Source organism: Urocitellus parryii, chromosome 7 (assembly GCF_045843805.1).
Source record: "Urocitellus parryii isolate mUroPar1 chromosome 7, mUroPar1.hap1, whole genome shotgun sequence".
Classification (NCBI taxonomy): Eukaryota; Metazoa; Chordata; class Mammalia; order Rodentia; family Sciuridae; genus Urocitellus; species Urocitellus parryii.
This window is the reverse complement of record NC_135537.1, coordinates 47,922,027-47,940,512: the sequence shown is the minus strand read 5'-3', so window position 1 is coordinate 47,940,512 and position 18,486 is coordinate 47,922,027. Positions and strand designations below refer to the sequence as shown.

Sequence of the window (18,486 nt, the reverse complement as noted above, 5' to 3'; positions counted from 1 at the left end):
AAGGGAGACCAGTGGAACAGATGAAGAGGAATTGGGAAGGGAGGAGGGGAAGGAAGGAGACATACCAGTAAATGAAATTGTCCAAATTATACTGTTACGTTATGTGCATGTAGAAATACATTATAACAAATCCCAGTAGTATGTATAATTATAATACACCAATAAATTTTTTTAAAAAATTAAATACTGTTTGATCACAAGGGCAACAAAATTGATATTTTAAATAAACACTGAGAATCATAGATATTATTAACTTCACTTCTAATTCTAATGGTTATGGCTCCTAATTCAGAATAATCCTAATTCTGGATAGATCTTGAAGTAAATTGTACACTCTGGTTATATAATCTAATTTGAATTGAAACTGAAATCTGTCTCCCTAGGTTCTCCACATAATAAATGAATTCATGCAAAAGCATGACCAAGAAAGAGTGGGTTAAATATAAAATCAAGTCCTAAGTTTTATGAGTGAGGAAAGGGCACTGTAGTTGACTTCCTAAAATACTTTGCACTTTTTTTTTATTTGTTTCAATTTCCCTACTTGTTATGTGGTATAATATCAAACACTTCCTGATTTGCACATTAGTCATAAGATTAATGGACTCTCATGAAGTACAGAGAGAAAGATGTATATTGGTAAAAAGAGTTGATGGAATCAAACAGATAAGAAATCAAGAATATTACTGAGTGAGTGATCTGGTCTAAAAGCATAACCTGAACTAAAAGAAATTATAACCTCTTCAGACTTGGATTCCTAAACTTCTATCAGTGGAAAGCAGACTGAGTGCATGTTGCCCCTCTACCCCCCCCCCCCAGGCAAAGCATGATCTCCTCTCCAATATTCCTTAGAGATGTAGTCAAGCAGAATAAGGGAACAGGAGCACTTTCCAGAGAACAAAGCCAAGATCCCTTGTTTTAATCAGCTTTTTCCTCACTGACAAGAACAATGTAGAGGAGGAAATGTTTACTTTGGCTCATGGTTTCAGAGGTTCAATTCACAGGCAGCCGGCACCATAGCTCTGGGTCCCAGGTGAGGCAGGACATCATGGCAGAAGGGTGTGGTGAAGGAAAGCTGTTCAGGACATGGGCACCAGGAAGCGCAGAGAGCCCTGTTCACCAGGGACAAAATGTTAACCCCAACATTGTGCCCCCAGTGACCTACCTTCTCCAGTCACACCCTACCTGCCTACACTTACTACACAGTTTGTCCATATCAGAAGATCAATGCGCCGATTAGGGTAAGATTCTCATGACCCAATCATTTTACCTCCACAGGGTCTTGTATTGTCTCACACTTCAGCTTTGGGGGGTACTTCATATCTAAACCATAACATCCATGGAGAATAATGAATGGTAAAATGATTCTCAGGGGTAAAATCCAAGAATTGTTAGAGAAAAAATTTCACTGACAAGTTAGGGACCCTTTACAATTTCCCAGTGGAACTCTAAATGTATATGGACCAGCAATTGCTATTTTCATCCTTATTTCCTTCTTCTGAATGTGAACCCTTATTATGGTTCTGCTGACCCTGGTAAGTCATTGTATATAGATATATATGAGAGCAATAACTTTTTGATAAGTCTCCAGACCACTGTCAAGGCTATGATGAGCCCCTAGACTTGAGACTAATGCTATGAATCAGGGAAATCAAGGGTTATCTCTTGGGGAAAGTAGGTGAACTTTGTATGTGGGAGTTAGAGAGAAGTGAATATTAGTGATATTTGGTGTTCTCTCCTGAACACCAGGAAGGACTGTGGATTATACTTGCCCAACTCACTGAAGTCAGGCTTATACATTTGATTTGCCCTGGCCAATGAAAGAAGTGACTTAAACAGAGTCACAGCTGGCCCTATGTACGTAAAGTATGAGCAAGAAATAAACTTTGGAGTCATTTGCGAGGGTAGTATAATCTAGGTTATCCTAATTGATACAATATATATTCATTAATCTATTTATTCAATATTTATTAAATTATTACCATATGCCAGGTACCTGAGGTGAAAATGTTGTCAGAGGAGAAAATAATTGCCATCGAGCAAAAGGGCAACTAGTTACACCTAACACGAGTGCAGAATATGTGCTGAGAATTCAGGATATGGAACTTGAAAACTGCATTTATATTGCTTAGGATTAATCAGATACACATTTGTGTGTAACTATATTTTTCATATGTAGTATATCTGCTTAGATGTATCAGAAGTGCACCAGTTAGGCTCATAATAAAGCTTCATGGTGCTATTTTAAAAAGAAGAAGAAGAAGGAAAAGAAATGCAAAACATCCTTAGAGCAGCAGGGGAGCCCTGGATTCCTTGGTTGCTGCTGTTTTTAGCCTGCCCTACTTCCTCAGATTGGGTCAGTTTGAATGCCAGGGGCAAGATGGCGTCCTTGGCAGAATCCAGATAGTGTGGTGTGTTAAAGAATAAAGTACTTATTATTTTTGAAGGGATTTTGTAGTGAACTCCTAAATATCAGAAGATGGTGAATTGAGTAGTTACTACACATGCCCTTGATGAACTCAAAACAGGCACAAGTGGTCACCTTGGCCCTTCTTTTTAAGCAATGTAGTGGATACCACAGTGCTGATGAGGCACACTCCTTAAAGGTCAGTGTTCACCAGATCTTTATTTGGAAAGATTATCTAAGCATCACTATGTCTTACAGTTCGGGGCAAGGTCAGAAGGAAATCCTGAAATCTAAATCAAAGAAACTTTTCAGAAAGACAGAGAGATTAATCTTGATTCTTGGGTTCTCATAATCATCATTCAGTTGCTAATGAAAATTCTTCTGGAAAGACATTGCTTTGTTGTTTTGGCTTGTTTTCTCTTAAGTTTTTTTACTAAAGGATTTGGATAATTATTAAATGGTTTCTTGAATCTAGGTGAAGGGTGACAGATGTGTAATTTGATTTTCTCAAACAGGTTTCCCATATTTAGCACTGAGAGGGATCTGCTCCTAAGTTTCCAAAGTCAACTTCAAGGGGTAGTAGTTAAAATAAATTATCCCAAACCCTTCATTTGTACCCTGACTCCTCCAGAACTGATCATCAGCACATTGTATACATACCTAATCAGCTTTTTTTCTTTCCAGTTCTCCTTTATATTAAATATTGTCCTGGGACAGGTCATATTTCATGCATCTCTAAAGATAGGCTTCAGATACAACTGGCAGGACTGAACACTAAATCTGAATTTTTCAAATTCAAACTGTGTAAACACTAAGCAATTGCTTATTTTGGGGCCCCAGTTCTAAAAAAAAAAATCCAAACTTTTCTAATTGGTCCCCATATGCAACCCCCAATTTCAGACTGTTATTATGATCTCTCGGTCCACTGAACACTGAAGTGATTCTCCCACTTAGGGGCCATAACCAGCAGCTCTTCAAATCGACTTTCTTTTGGTCAGTTTTCACAAATCTTTACCCTTGGGGTTGCAATTCCATTTATTTATCTGCTTCTTTGTGTCAAACTCGTTTTCTTCAGGTGACCTTCTTTCTTTCTTTCTTCTTGAGATATAATTAAAGAATTTTTTTTTTTTTTTTTTAGGAAATGAGGGAAGACAGTAATCCATTAATGAGTGGAAACCACATATACCCTGTTTTTATCTCCTAGTGAGAGACTTTATGTAGGGAAGTCAAAAGTAAAGTGTAAGTTAAGTAGGAAGATGTCAATCAACTCCTCAAAGACAGTTCATGCTAGAATAGCGTGAGTACCGAAAGACTAGTTTTTGCAATTTAGTGCTATAAAGTTACAGCCCTTGAAATTCTTTCTCACTAAACCTTTTCCTTCTCTTCTCTGCCTCTGTTCCCTTCCTCCATCTCCTAAGTTTCTTCCCAGCTCTCTGGTGCTAGAATCTATTATGCTACTACAAGTTCCTAGGATTGTGGGCTTTTCCCAGCTTGATCCAGACCCTGTTAATTTCAGGTAACTATTTCTCTTTTCATCATCTTTCCTAATATCTTGGCCAGGAAACCCTAGGAGGCAGTAATCTATTTGGTCTTCATTTTGGATCAGAGCTGCTATCATTTGTACCTTCATAAAAGACCCAGATGTTAAAGGAAAATTCCCCAGCACAACATGGTGGAAATTTAAGTGATCTTCTGGTCATTGAAGGCATACCCTTTAAGGGGATAGTGCTACACAATCCCTTCCTCTCTCTGCTTTCACTGACATGAGGTGAGCAGCTCTCTCCACCACACATTCCCCACTATGATGTGTTTCTTTGCCACAGTCCCAAAAGCAATGGGGCTAATAGATTATAGACTACAGCCATCAAATTGTAAGTCAAAATAAACTTTTTCTCTTATCAAGTTGATTTATCTCAGGTATCTGTCAACAGTGATGGAAAGCTGAACAAGAGCTTTCTTCCTTTTTAATGTATCATTTGGAAAGAATCTTCCCTTGATTCATATTTCATATATCAGACAGCATATTATATTTTAAAAATTATTAGGAATTTTTAACTAAATACTATTACAGTTTCTTTTTATTATTTAGCACATAGTCATGTACCAGCATTATATGAGAGCCTCTTTATAAATATTTATCAATGTTTTCCTCAAAATACAAAAAAATAGAGCAAGGTACTCAGTACAAATAGAGAGAGGTGTACATATATATTTCAGGAATGTTCCTTATTATGCTTCCTTCTTAGCTATTTAAATACTCTGAAAATTTTAAAAAATTATAGCTTTTTAAATCAGAATTTTTTCCAAATTAATATTTTTTTGATAGTTTATAAAACCAGTGCTTTGTGGAGCAGACTTTGGAAGTTGCAATATTTTATCAATCCTTCATTATAGATAAAAAAAAAAGGTAGACATTATTACCTTCTTTTTAAGACATATGGATAATTTCAGAATGTTTAATATTCTTGCTTAGTTGTTAAAATAGAAATAAGAGGGTTAGGAATCCAGGCTGGGGCTGAGGTCAAGGCCCATTTTCTTGATCACTGTTCCTATAAATTCAACATTTCTAAAGTTAATAGAAACACATTTTTGAACAGCAATAGTTTTCTGCCATTTAGCTCTGCTGATTCCTACAAATTGGTCAACTTTGAATGTTCCACTTGGATTTGGAAGAAGATAAGATTTGCAATGCTTTGTAGTTGCCTTAGCCAGCATTTTTACTTCACTGGCACACTTTTTTGACTTTTATCCATTTTGATGATTCATTTTAGTGGTGTTCTGGAGCAGTCTGAAACTGGTTCCTGGAAGCCAATTTTAATAGTTCTAGGAATTTCCAAGCTTATTGTTAAACATGACCGTTCTTCAATGTTAAACTACATAATCTTGCAATTAAACAAGTCATATTAAAAACAAAATTAGTAAGTGCTTCAAACTCATGAATTCCTAATTATTTTACTGCTTTTTACTATTATCTATGCTCTTGAGGTTATTTATACTTACTGTGGCTGTCTGATGGAAATAGTAAGTAACACTGTGCTACTGTGAATCTAATCACATTGCTGATTTAAATTGACGGTGGTGCTGGTATTTACCCTACATTCAGAAAGTAGCAAATGTTTCATATCAGAGCTTGATTTATTGTTTTGTCAAAACTTGCACTCCATATGTAGCCACTAGGCACATGTGGTCATAGAGAGCATTTGATAAGTGTAGTGCAAACTAGGATGCATTACAGGTATGAAATATAAATCAGAGTTTAAATGTATTATGAATTAAAAGATGCAAAATATCTCACTAATAACTTTTATACTGATATAGATTAAAATAATACTATTTTGGACATATTTCATTAAATAAGACGTCATCAAAATTAACTTTAATTTCTTTGCTTCTCATTTTTTAAGTACTCACTAGAAATTTGAAATTACCATGTTGCTCACCTCATGTTTCTATTGAATAACACTATTCTAGGCTTTTAAAAATGATACAAAAGTGTTAGCAACACAAATCAAACCTAAAATATGGTAATCCTTTAACCACTTCATTGTGAATAGCACACACAAAATGAAATAATCTTCTAGTATTCAAAAACCATTTTCTGATTCAGAAAAGAAGTTACACCACTGGCAAATGAGTGAAGTTTCAACATATGTATTAGTTGTTTTACTTTTGTCTTACACTTAACATAAATAAAAATATCAACTGGCATTCATTTTGGAACTGCAGTTATTTTTCAATTATAAGCATAAGTTGTTTATGTATATAAGATTTGGGCAAAAAGTAAGGGAAAGCATTCTATGAGAATCAATGGCTTTGTTGAATTTGTAAAGTACTTTACAGTTTACTATTATTTCTAATTTTTGTCTTATATCTCCTTTTCATGAGTCACATTTATGAGAAATGTATGCATGTATGTACATATTTTCTGAAAGCAGATTATTAAACTTGTGCAGCATACCACTGACTTTTTTCATTCCCTTTATCAGCTGCCATTGTCCTCCAATTTTTTAATCTTTTAAAATTTGTCATCCTTTGACATACATTTTCATACCACACTGAAAAATAACAATGCTTAGAAACTGAAAGTCATACAATTAAAATATATAAACATTAAGAAAATATAAGGAAGAGCTCATTTATATCTAAGTACAAAAAAAGTGGGGGTTGGGGCTGGAAGCTGGGAGTGTACTTAGCATGCACAAGGCCCTGGCTTTGATCCACAGCACCAAATAAATAAACAAATAAAATGAAAAATTAAAAAATAAAAAAGGCCAGATGATTCTCAAGATGATTCTTAAGGGGAATCAATTGTATGCAATGTTGAAAGCTAAGAAGTCAAAGTTAATAAAATTAGCTTCTCTGACTTTTCAAATTCAGTGAAAACCTTTCTAAAAATTGAATCCAAAAGAATTTAAAAAATTTATTTAGTACTTGCTTTTTTTTTAAACATAAGGACTGTAATTTCTTTTTATTTTTAGCCTTTCTCAATTCTTACCTAGGCCTCCTCCATTAGATTTAAGATAGACCATCTGTGAAAAATTGTACTTGTTCTCAAAGTGCTGTATTAATTAAATTATCATGAAAAAAGTGGGAAACTGCCACTCTTACAAGTGCTGTGATGTGTGGCCTATTCATGGAAGTCAGGGAGGACTTCTCTGAAGGGGAGCTACAAGGAGGCATGAAGCAGTAGGAGATGAGAGGAAGGGAGGGGAAAGGGCCTCTGGATGAAGAGCTCAGCATGTGAAAAGGCCCTGTGGTAAGAATCATGGCAAATACATGCCTCAAGAGACTTTTGAGGATGCTACAAAGAAAGCAAGAAAGACAGTACTTTAAGATGAAGTCAGGGAAGTTCGATGGCTCAGATCTACATATAAGCATGCTAATAATTATTATATTTTACCTAAGGAGCAATGGGTGGTCATTTAAACCGATGTGGGAGGTGGGAAATGCTAGTGGTGAGTGGGAAGGGACATGCGCAGATGGTACTGGATACAGCGGGTATGCATTCTAAAAGGCCGTGGGTAACTTCAGGTAAGGAAGCATGGGGAAGGGAGGAAGGCCAATGGGGAGGCAGATGAGAAGAGATAGTACTTTGGAACAGAGAAATAGTGATGGAGAAGGAAAAAGCAGATAGATCTGGGGAGAATCCAAGAGGCAAAATCACCAGTGTTTCATTTAATCTCTACTCAAGACAAACACACACTCACCAGAGAACAAAAAGGCCATTGGTCAGGCCTCACCACAGCCTGGACAATCAGCTATTTTTCTAGCAGTTGGAGGGGATTTGTGCTAATCAAATACCCATTTGTCATGCTTTTGTCTAGATCTAGAAAATGCATCTGAGTAGAGAAGCAGTGCATTGTCTGTGTCAAAGAAACAGAAAGCCCAATATCTCAGACATGATGAAGTCACACCCCAGTCAGGCCCTCCTGGTGTCAACAGAGAGCAACCACTGCTGTGCATCTCTTCCTCTCTGAACGCTCATCCTTATCCAAGTGGAGATGGCTGATACATTTTAAAGTAAAAATCAGTGTTATTCAGAGCCATTGATATAAAACTATACTTGTATTTTAAAACACATTTAAACATACAGATAGGGATTGGGGATGTGGCTCAAGCGGTAATGCACTCGCCTGGCATGAATGGGGCGCTGGGTTCGATCCTCAGCACCTCATTAAAATAAAGATGTTGTGTCCACCAAAAACTGAAAAATAAATATTAAAAAATTCTCTCTCTCCCTCTCCCCCTCCCTCCCTCCCTCTCTCTCTCTCTCTCTCTCAAAAAAAAAAAATATTTAAACATACAGATAGTAAAAGTAATATGTTGAGAACTGTCCTGTTTTGGATTTGGAATGTCCCCCCAAACTCATGTGTTGAAGGCTTGGTCCCCAATGCAGCACTGTCCAGTGATTTTTGAGAAGTGATTGGATCATGAGGGCTCTGACCTCATCAATGGCTTAATCCACTGACAGCTGGATAGACTGTGGGAGGTGGTGGAAACTGTAGACAGGTGGAACATGGTTGGAGGAAGTAGGTCACTCAGGGTGTGCCTTGGGGGACTATATCTTGTCCCTGGTCCCCTCACCACTGTCCTCTTCTTCCTGGCTGCTATGAGCTGATCAACTTTCCTCTTCCATGCCCTTCCACCATGATTTCTGTCTCACCTTAGGCCCAAAGTAATGGAGAAATCAACCACAGACTGAAACCTCTGAAACTGTGAGCCAAAATAAAAATGCCCTCATTGGGCTGGGAATATAGCTCAGTTGGTAGAGTGTTTGCCTCACATGCACAAGGCCCTGGGTTCAATCCCCAGCACCACACACACACACACAAAAGATAAAAATGTCCTCCTCTAAATTGTTTATGTCAGATATTTTGGTCAAAGCTGACTAACACAAGATACTCCGTATCTAATTGCAGGTATAATTCTGTGCCCTTTGTATTGTGACTTAGCCATCTTAAAAACTTTGAAAGCAAACACATTTTTACATGATTTTCTTTTTATACTTAATTTTGGGAATGTTTTCAATGAAAAAAATTAACATCTCTTCTTTTAGTTGATTACACTTGTTTCTCTGTCTCTGTCTCTCCCCTTTCTGTCTCTAATTGCTGTAAAATTTTATTAAGAGTTTATAGTTTCAAGTTGTGTGTGATGGTACATGTCTGTAATCCCAGTGGATAGAGGGGCTGAGACAGGAGGATCCAAGTTCAAAGTCAGCCTCAGCAATTTAGGGAGGCCTTAAGTAACGTAGTGAGACTCTGTCTCAAAATAAAAAAAAATAAAAAGAGCTGGAGATGTGGCTCATGGTTAAGCACCCTCGGTTCAATCCTCAGAATGCCCACCCCCCCCCAAAAAAAAAGGAAAGAATCTATATTTTCTTAGAGAGTACCAAGATCTGACAGATTACTTAATTTTTAATTCTTTCAATAATTAATCATTCAATGGAACTCTGTAAATATCCATTTAACTGGCAAATAATACTGTAAAACATAAAGAAAAGGAGGAAAAAGGAAGAATAGAAGGAACAAAGAGGAGAAAAGAATTACTTTATCCCATACAGGGTAAAGAGAACAGAATTGCTTTATCCGTTTTGTTCTATTTGATTAGGATATAATGGGAAAATGTGTGGTGCCGAGTAGGCTCAGAGAAGCTTTGATATTGATGCTGCTAAACAGTATACTCCTTTGACTATTGAATAAATATTATTGCTTTGGAAAACCAACATCAATTCTAAAGCTATAAATTTGTTTTCATCAAGTAATCAAATTTTTATTCAAAATCATTGTGCCATTATACTCTATTACAAGAGTTTATCTATTTGATTAGAAAAATCCTTGGCTAAAACGTATTTTTTTTTAAAGAGTAGAAGATATTATGACTCTTAAACAAATTGTACACCAGATCTGTTTGCTCCTCAGATGAATGTATACCATCCATCTGCTAAACATAGCAGCTGTTTAATATTACACTGTGCCTTATAGGAAGTCAAGAAACTCCTATGTTGTAGCTATGTCATGGGACTTAACATAGCAGCTTTTAGGAGGACAGTCATTTGGGAAATAATGATAAAGAAAACAGGAAACACAGCCTTGGCTATCTCAGTGACAATAGAAAATGATACTTCTATTTCACTCCACTCGTTATAAAATTAGGCCAGAGAGAAGATGATCAGATCAGCTATGACTGTAACAGAAAATAATCAAAGAGCAATTTTACTTGTAAAGCATATTGTCAAAAAACTCACTACATTTCCCATTCTGAAGTCCTTTTAGGTTCAAGGTATCTATTTACAGAGAAAAGAAGGGGAAATATTAGCTATTTTCCTGATGCCTTAGAAAGCTAAGTGAATGTAATTTTTCATTTATATGCTTTTTATGGGTGCATTCCAATCATACATAGTGGTGGGATTTGTTGTTACATTCTTATACAGGCACACAATATTAAAATATAATTTGATCAATTTTGTCCCCAGAACATTTCATTTATATTTATCTTAGTGCTTTGAAATTATTTTCTTTACATGTGTTCCAAATAAATTTGTCAATAATAGACAATTTACAAACACAGACTCAGGTTTTATATTTGGTAGAAAATACTGTTTTCTCATTTTCTCTAAAATTAGGAACAAGACAAGGATGTCCATTCTCATCACACTTTTTCAACACAATACTTGAAATTTCAGCCAGAGCAATAAGGCAAGAGAAGAAAATAAAAGGGATACAAATAGGAAGTGAAGAAGTCAAATTATCATTGCAGATGATACAAACCTTCACATAGAAGATCCAAAAAAGCCCACAAGAAGACTTCTAGAGCTAATAAACACATTAGCAAAATTTCAGGATACAAAATGAACATTAAAAACTCAATAACTTTCCTACACACCAATAACAACAAATTTACTAAGAAAGAAATCATGAAAACTATTTCATTCACTATAGCCTAAAAAAATTATAATAAACAAAAAAAAAGAAATATGAAGAGAAAGAAAAACAGATAAACTTTAGGAATAAATCTAACTGAGGAGATGAAATACCTCTATAATGGAAATTAAAGAACATCGTAGAGAGAAATTGAAGAAGACTATAGATGATGGAAGGATCTCTATGTTCATGTACAGACAGAACTAACATTGTTAAAATGCCCATATTACAGAAAGCCATCTAGAGATTCAATGCAGTCCTCATCAAAATACCAATGACACTCTTCACATAACTGGAAAAACAGAAGTCCTAAATTCATTCATTCAGAAGACCCAGAATAGACAAAACAATCTAAAAAAATGCAATGCTGGTGGCATCAAAATACTGACTTCAAATTATACTACAGAGTTACAGTTAAAAAAAAAATCCTGCATGGTACTAGCATAAAATGAGACTAGAGACAAAGCCACATTGATATAGTCATCTAATCCTTGACAATGGCACCAAAAACACATGTTGGAGAAAAGATAGCCTTTTAAACAAATGGTCCTGGGAATCTTATATACCCATACATAGTAGAGTGAAACTAGATCCCTATCTTTCACTCTGTAACCCACAATGGATGAAAGACCTAGGAATTAGACCAGAAACTTTGCAACTGCTGGAAGAACACATAGGGTCAATATTTCTATGTATAGGCACAGGCAACAATATTCTCAGTAGGTCTCCTAAAATTTAGGAAATAAATCAAGAATTAATAAATGGAATGTCATCAAAGTTCAAATCTTCTGCACAGAAAAAAAAAAAGGAGCATGAAGAGAAGACCTGCAGAATTGAAGGAAATCTTTACCAACTATTCTGATAGAGAATTAATATCTATTATACATATAAAGAACTCAAAAATTTACCGTGAAAACAACACGTAAACCAATCAGTAAATGGGCAAATGCACTAAACACGCTTCTCAAAAGAAAAAACACAAATGGTCAACCAATACATGAAGAAAAAAGTTCAATATCCTAAGCAATTAGGAAAATGCAAATCAAAACTACACTGAGACCTCATCTCATCCCCATTAGAATGGCAGCCATTAAGAATACAAATAATAGTGAATGTTGGAGAGGATGTGGAAAAAACGGAAATCTTTTACAGTGTTGGTGGGCTTGTAAATAAATACAACCACTGTGGAAATCAGTTGAAGTTTCCTCAAATGACTAGAAATGAAACCACCACATGAACCAGCTATTCCATTTCTCAATATTTATCCTACAAAATTAAAATCAGCATACTACAATGACCACATGCCTATCCATGTTTATGGCACCACAATTCACAATAGCCAAATTACAGAATCAGCTTAGGTGTCTCTCAACAGATGAATGGATGAAGAAAATGTGTTGTGTGTTGTGTGTGTGTGTGTGTGTGTGTATACACACACAATGGAATTTCATTCAGCAATAAGAATGAAATTATGTCATTTGCTGGAAAATGGATGGAACTTGAAACCATTATGTTAAGTAAAATAAACCAATCTCAGAAAGTCAAGGGTTGTATGTTTTCTCTCATGTGGCAAACTGGGAGAAAAATGGGGTTGTGTGGGGGTGGAGAAAAGGCTTCCATGAGAGTAGAAGGGAGACCAATAAAAAGGAGGGAGAGAATTAGGGAGAAGAAGGGAGGTGCTGGGAATGAAATTGATCAAATTATATTGTTTTTTAAAAAATTTATATATGACAGTGGAATGCATTACAATTCTTATTACACATAAAGAGCACAATTTTTCACATCTCTGTACATATAGTATATTCACACCAATTCATGTATTCATACATGTACTTTGGATAATAATGATCATCATATTCCACCAACATTAATTACCCCCATGCCCTCTCCCTTTCCCCCCAATTGGTTTTTTGGGAATGGATAACTTCATTTATTCTCTAAGTCCATCCATTTACCTGCAAATGCCATAATTTTTTTCTCTTTTATTGCTGAGTAATATTCCATTGTGTATATATGCTACATTTTTTTTTATCTATTCATCTATTAAAGGGCATCTAGGTTGGTTCCACAGCTTAGCTATTGTGAATTGTGCTCTAAAAACATTGATGTGGCTGTGTCCCTATAGTATGCTGTTTTTAATTATATTATATACACATTACATTATATACATATTATATACATTTTATATATATTATATATACAATTATATCATTGTGTACATGTATTGATATGTAACAGAAAACCCCACAGTAGTGGTGTAATTATAATGCACCATAAGGTGAAAAAGAAATAAAAGGAGATCTAGTTTTTAACAAAGAAGATACTGCTCTCTTAGTCAATAATACTTTCCGGTGATACAAAACTTTATATATAATTTGTTATGGTTTGGATGTGAGGTGTTCTCCAAAAGCTCACATGTGAGACAATGCAAGAAGGTTCAAAGGAGAAATGATTGCATTGTGAGAATCTTAGCCTAATTAGTGAATCAATCCATGATGGGATTAACTGAGTGGTAACTGGAGGCAGGTGGAGTGTGGCTGGAGAAATTGGTTCATTGGGGATGTGGCTATGGGGTATATGTTTTGTATCAGGAGCGTGGAGTCTTTCTCTCTGCCTCGTGATCGCTGCGTTGTGAGCTGCTTCCCTCTGCCACACTGTTCCTCCATGATGTTTAGCCTCACCTTGAGCCCTGAGAAATGGAGCTGACCTTCTATGGACTAAGACCTCCAAAACTGTGAGCCCCTGAGCGGACTTTTCTTCCTCTATCATTGTTCTGGTCAGATCCTTTAGTCATGGCATCAAAAAAGATGATGAAAATATAATTAAATTTCACTTTAAGTATTTAAGAAGCTAGGAAAAGAAGGAAGGAAGTAAATGAGTGTGCGAGGGGGGAAGGAAGAATTAGTTGAGTGAAATAAGGGTCTTTGAATCCAAGAAGGTTCATTTCCACACTTATTAGAGGTGGTGTAAATATCCTGGCATGTGTGGCCTTTCTCCAAAAGAAGAGTGATATTGGAAGAGGTAGGCTTTTTGATCATTTACCAACTGCCGTGTCCTCTTCTAAGACACTTGGTTTTGTCTGATCCTCAGAAATTTACAGGCAGGTTCTATTATGAACCCCATTTTAGGTAAGGAAATGGGGTACAGACACATTAATTTAATTACTGGCAGGTTCTGGATGGAAGGGAGGTAAAGAGCATTTTTTCAGCTGTTTATAAATATGTACTTAAGTTGTGAAATAAAGGTAATTTGTGAGAGGGTATCCTGCAAATTTAAGCATTTTTTAAAAACTGTTTCTCTTCTCCAATTGTATAAATTGTATTTGTGTGTGTAAGTGTGTGTGTTTGTGTGTGTATGCGCAAGCGCACGCCTATGTGTTGCTCTTGCTGAATTGCTTAACTCTGAGGAACTGCTTTCTTATACCACTTTTCACCCTATGAGATTATACTTAAGTGTAGAGGCCAGGGCTTTGCATTGTAAAGTTACCCTGGTATTCACTGCAGACATAGTCAAAAGAATTGCATAGAAATGCATCCTTTAATTTGATCCTTTTCATTCACAAGGAAAACTAATTTATCTTTCAAAATCTGGATGATGGCTGATGTTTAACAGACAGGCATAAGATTGGGGCAGGATAGACTGCACTGAGTCATGAGTTTAAACAACTAAACTGTATTCTTAGAAAGTGTGACTGTGATCCGTTTAGAAACCTGTACACATAATCTCTTGCTTGTTTTACCAAGACATGTAATTAAAGCCATAAGCTCTATAAATAATAGAGGGCTATTTTTCTGTGCTATGTACTTCATATTGTGGATACAGTTGTACAAACACACAAGTGTGTGTTGTTTCCCACCTATTCTGTAAATAAATAACTCTGTATCAGCTCATTGTTAAAAAATATGTCTGCAGCTAAGTTCAAAGGAACAAATTAAACAGGATATTGATGCATCCTAACTTGCTCCTAACCTTTGATAGATCTCCTTATAAGGATGGATTACCTCTTTTTTAAGACACTGGTTCCATAGTCTGGCTTAACCCCTTCAATGGAAGGAAGGTTGTTTTCACAATCCCATGTCGGCCCAGAGGGTAATTCTTCTATGCCAAACCCTATCTATTTGGTAGGAGCTCATCCAAGCCAATACATTAACACTGGATAGAATTTTGAGAGATTTAGAAAAATCTCATTATAAGATTCACTCATGTGCCAATGAGGTGCCCACACAGTGCCCACACAGCACTTCTGCATGAAAGGCAGTATAGTATGATGGTGAAAAGGGATTTTGCAGAAAAGCTTCCTGAGTTTGAGACCTGTGGCTGGCATTGTGAGTTCAGGTTAGTAACTTCAACTCAGAGACTCAATATTCTCATATTTGCAATCTCAAACCAGTACTGATGGTAATATTAGATGATTTTAACTAGTGTGTTCTAAGCACTTAAAACATGCCATGCGCTGTTCTCATCACTTACATGAAATCACTCAATTCTTACTATAACTGTAAGAAGTAATTATTATTATTATTATTATTATCATCATCATCATCATCCCCATTTTAGATAAAGAAATATGGGCAAAAAAGTTCAGTAATTTATTCAAGTTTATGCAAGATAATTACCCTGTTTTAGGTAAAGTGTTGCTATTTTGTTTATCATAAATTTATTTGCATTACCTTTGATTTTTTAAAAATACTGCATTTAAATGTTATTTACTTGATCACTGAGTTATTTAATGCTCCCCTTATTTTGTACATAGGTGAAACAATTATCTCACTTGATTAACCGTTGTCCTATCCCCAGATTATTTATCACTAAGACATGTGGGCATTAAGTGAGATGATGAATGTAAAATGCTTGGCACTACAGGGCCCTATGACATAGTAGTTATTATTATTCTGTCACATAAATGAGAAAAAAGAGCAAAGTTATTTTTCTAAGTAAGCACATAATGGCAGTTAGAAGAATTTACAAGTCTTGCCTCTCTCATCGTAAAATAATATACAACTTTAAAAGTCTACTTTTATATCTATAATTATGAGGATTCATCTGACACTTTCTTCTCCAAAACACTTTCATATAAAATGTACATAGTTTGAGCTTTACAGGATTAGGTGGATAGGGAAAGTATTTTATCTTCTTTTTAATAGGTGAAAAACAAATTCAGTGACATAAATGGTTTGGTCACAGAATTCAGTTAACAAGTCTTGAAAAGTTTTACATGGTCTTTTTGTACCCATTTAAGGGAAGTTTTTAGTAATTGCATGAGTCAGACACCTTTCTACCTCAAAATCTATACAATGTCAGTTCAGGTGTTTGGTACCTACCCTGACTCCTCCACCTGTGTTCTACAAAGTGATGAAGAGGATGGAATGGATGGGGAAACCTTATACATTGCTGAGCCCCACAAAATTTCTTTTCTCCCTGAAGAAAACATAACTGCTTACTGCTTCTGTTGGGAGCTGGGTATGAGGGGTACTGATGTGAATGATGATTAGCAATGAAATGAAGAATTCAAAATTTTTTTTCTTCTTCTTTGTTGCTTTTATGCTTTTAAAATTGTTTACAATAAATGTGCATTATTAATGTGATGTGTGAAAGTCATTTAAAACCACCAAAGCTTTGAGTCTTCAGTTTGAATGTATTCCAACACCAATATCCTTTATGGATATTCCTAAAAAAGATTGTTGCAATTTCATTTCTCAAATACTTTAGTTTTAAGAACTTTTGTTTTCAGTCAGTGATTTATGATTACTCTGATCTTATCCCTTCAAATTTTGATGTAACTCTCTTGGAATGGCAATTAATCACAGTGTAAAATGTAATGTTTCATATTTTCTAGAAATAACATAGACTTGTGATTTTTTAAATCAAGTGTTCAACTTGTGCTCCTGCAGGGGAAGGATAGCTTTGAGATAAATATTTTTTTGCAAGGAAAGTGGATACAACAATGATAGAAGACACAGAAAGATTAAAATAGTCATGGTAAAATATTTTTCTCTTAATCTTTCATCTGAAAAAGTTTTGAGTATACTTACTCTTTTTTGTATTGTTCTAATGCTACAAGATAAACAACTCAAGTATTTTAAATTCTGATCTTTTTTACCTTTTACTTCAGTTTTATCAGTGTTCCTCATTTTTAAGTCAAAACACCATGCTCATAAATTATGGAGGAATTACAATTAGCAACCATGTAAAATCAATGTCAACCAATTAAATTGATTAGCTTTCATAATATAACACTGATCTCTAATTGTTGAATATCTCTTTGACCAGAAATATCGCCCAAAGGCTAGCAAGGTGGGCACAGGAGCCAGATTGTCTGGCTTTGGGTTTGGCAAGGTCTGTGACATTGGGCAAATTATTCAATTTCTCTAAGCCTCAGTGTCATCCTTCATTAAATGGGATTAATAATAATGTGTGTCTCACTAGATCTCTTGGAGGATTAAAGAAGTTAGTGAATTCAATCATGCAGAACAATGTCTGGCGCATTGTGAGTGATCTGTAAATGTCAGCTATTACAATCATGCCTCACCTAACAGTGAGTCAGTTAAGCATGACTACACATACCATGGAAACTCCGTATTGACTGGTGACATCACAACCATCTTAGTTTGTGTAATACACAGTTATGATGTTTGCACAATGATGAGATAACCTAAAAGTGCAGTTTTCAGAACATATTCTCCTTGTTAAGCCATATCTGGTTTATGAGGGAATGGCCAAGACTAAATAAAATGATTTCAGGATGCTACAGTGAAACCATGGGATAGATATTGGTACTCAATTTTAATCAAGAGGTAAATTCACACTCTGAAGTTAGTCTAGAGTGTGGAATAATAATGAAAGATATGATTTAGCTTATGGTTTGACTATTTACCTTGTCCTATAAATAAAACCAACCAGTGATTTATTCATTTGCTTGTTCATGTACATGTACTCAATTCAGCACATCCTTACCATGGTGAGAATACAAAAGACAAAACACTAAAAGACATAAGCACACAAGAGCATGAAAGAGAATTCTCAGTTTCTTTGAAAAAGTGAGCTTGAAGGCATGTAGAACTAGAGTTAAGCCTTGTGGGGTATAGGACTCAGACTGCAGAAGAAACAAAAAAATCTCTGTAAACTGGGAAATAACATGCACAAGGCAAGGTGAGAGGACCATGGTACTTTACTGCTGGTTTAATGTGGGTTTCCATTAAGCTTTCTGATGATAGGGACAGACCAAATCCTTCCTGCTAAACAAGACATTTTTGAAGTTATGTGGTGATTAGCATGAGAGATATTTAATGAGTATTTGTTAAATGAACAAATCAGAATGAGTAGCACATTTGGGGTATAGGCCATTGACAGGTCAGGCAGAAAAATCCCTTTTAAAAGTTGATCCCAGGGCAGAATGGAATAGAGACTAGGAAAAGGAACCATACTAGGGTTTTCCAGAGAACAGATCTATCTACATCTACCATCCATCTAGCTAACCACATTTTTATATATACATATAGTATCTAGCTACACACAAACACACACACACAATAGGATTAAAGAAGTTAGTGAATTAAAGCATGTTGAACAATGTCTGGCACATAGTAAGTGATCTGTAAATGTCAGCTATTGCAATTATGCCTCACATAACAACATTTCAGTTAACCATGGACTACACATGCC

At 35.5% G+C, this 18,486-nt stretch overlaps 1 non-coding gene across 1 annotated transcript; it reads left to right on the top strand.

Moving 5' to 3' along the window:
• The first annotated feature begins 8,651 nt into the window (after positions 1-8,651).
• On the top strand, positions 8,652-8,721 carry Trnav-cac (transfer RNA valine (anticodon CAC)). The gene has a single exon. It is a non-coding gene; the product is annotated as a tRNA-Val (tRNA).
• Positions 8,722-18,486: the final 9,765 nt, after the last annotated feature.